Raw genomic sequence first — 2,392 nt, 5'->3', positions numbered from 1 at the left:
GCCCCCCCCGCGGGGGGGACGGGCCGGGGGAGGGCGAAGGGGAGAGGCGCAGCGGATGTTGGGGGGGGTTACGGTTCGTGTTTTATCGTATTTTTAAATTTTTATTATTGGTTATTTTACTCCATGTTCTCCCCTCATCTTTTATTCTAGTTCAATATTTTATTCTACTTATCTGAATTCCTTTTACTTTCTTTTCTTCTATTTTCTTTCATTTTCTATTTTAATTTTATTTTCTACTTGTTTTTGTTTTCTATTTTATTCTTATTTTATTTTCTAGTATATCTTTATTTTATTTTGTTTTATTTTCTATTTAATCTTCTTTTTATTTTCTCTTTTATCTTTATTCTAATTTTCTATTTGCTTTTGTTTTCAAATTTATTTTTAAGTTTTCTTCTGTTTTATTATTTATTTTCTTTATTTATTATTTATTTTCTTTAATTCTATTTTTTTCAATTCTATTAATAATACATCATTCTATGTATTTTTCTAATTGTATTTATTTTTTCTTTTATTCCATTCCAGTCATTTCCCTCTCTTCCCTTTTATTTCTTTTCTTCTATTCTGCTTTACTTTATTTTTTTAAAATTTATTTCCCCATTTTATTCTGTTCTGTTTGATTTCCTTTGTTGCCATTTATTCAGTGTTTGTGGTTTTGGGAGCAGGGACAAGGCAGGGGGCTCTGAGCAGGGCGTTGGTCCAACGGGAGCAGCTGCAGGGACCTGCCCAGACCTCAACTTTAAGGTCATAAAAAGGAGAAGTGGCTGGAACCAGCCCCTGGTTCAAAGGGAACTGCTCACAAATGTCAGGATGGGGAAAGTCAAACCCCGCTGGGAAATCCCTGGGAAGCCCAAAATCAAAGGGTGCCAAAAGCTGAACCAGAGCTGGGAGCTCCTGCCCCTCGAGGGGTTTCCAACACTCCTGGCTGGAGCCGGCAGTTCCCCAGCCCAGGTGCCCCAGAACCTCTGCAGACCCCGGTTCAGCCCCTGAGGTGTTCACAGCCCCCAGCCCACACCCCAGCTCACAGAATCCACAGAAGGAGCTGAGCTCACTGTGAATCACTGGGTTGGAAGAGACCTTCAAGGTGATTGAGTCCAACCCAGCCCCAGCATCACAACTGAACCCTGGCACCCAGTGCCACATCCAGGCTTTGTTAAACACACCCAGGGATGGGGACTCCACCCCCTCCCCGGGCAGCCATTGCAGAACTTCATCACCCTTTCTGTGAAAAACTTTTTCCTGATATCCAACCTCTATTTCCCTTGGTGCAGCTTCAGGCTGTGTGCTCTGGTTCTGTCAGTGCTGCCTGGAGAAAGAGCCCAGCCCCAGCTGAGCACAGGCACCTTTCAGGAGCTGTACAGAGTGATAAGGTCACTTCTGAGTCTCACGCCAGCAGCCCGGCGGCTCCAGCAGAGCAGCTGATCCCGGTGCGGCTCCCGGGAACGGCCGGGCCCTGCTCCAGCAGCCCATCCCCTCCTGCTCCCGGGAACAGCCGGGCCCTGCTCCAGCAGCCCATCCCCTCCTGCTCCCGGGAACAGCCGGGCCCTGCTCCAGCAGCCCCGGGGCCCCTCTGGCTGGATCCCTGCACGAGCAGATGATGCTGTGCCCCAGAGCAGGAGCATGTGTGCCAGGCTCGTGGGCCACTCCCGGGCACAGAACCACAGAACCGAGGTTGGGAGGCACCACTGGAGCTCACCTGGCTCAGCAGGAGCCCCTGAGCACACCAGGATGGTGGCCAGATGGCTTCTGAGGATCTCCAGGAAGGTGACTCCACCATGCTCTGTCACACACAGGGCAAAGTCCTTCCCCTGCTCAGGTGAAATTTCCTGTGTTCAGTTTCTTCCCATGACTTCTGATCCTGTTGCTTGGCCCTGGCCTCTGGCACTTAGTAAAGCACACATCCATATATATAACATATATCTATGTTGTCCATATCTATATTCATCTCTGCTCTTCCCCCCGCCCCAGCTCCCACAGCCTTTCCCCACAGGAGCTCCTCCATCCCCTCATCATCCTCACAGCCCTGCACAGGCCCCCAGAACTGGACACAGCACTGCAGGGCTGAGGGAGGGGCAGGATCAGCTCCTGTGGCTCATTTCACACTTGAGGTTTGCTCCAGGCTCTCCCTGGGTTGGGGTTTGGTTTTGTTTCCATCCCATTCCATCAGATTTGTGCAGTCCCAGCCCATGGCAGGTCCATGTTGGGATTGCAGTACTGGGAACACAGGACCTGGATCCTTCCTGCAGCAATGGGGCCAACAAGCTACTGAGCAATTGCCAGCACAGGACTGGTGGCTCCCGACTCTCAGCCCCAGGGATTTTCGATCCCAAGATGATTCTCACAGGTTCTGGTGCAACTGAAAACCACTGGGGCTTCAGCCAAGCCCAAGCCTCAT

The sequence above is a fragment of the Geospiza fortis genome, unplaced genomic scaffold (genome assembly GCF_000277835.1).
Source record: "Geospiza fortis unplaced genomic scaffold, GeoFor_1.0 scaffold254, whole genome shotgun sequence".
Taxonomy (NCBI): Eukaryota; Metazoa; Chordata; class Aves; order Passeriformes; family Thraupidae; genus Geospiza; species Geospiza fortis.
This window is presented reverse-complemented; position numbering follows the sequence as displayed.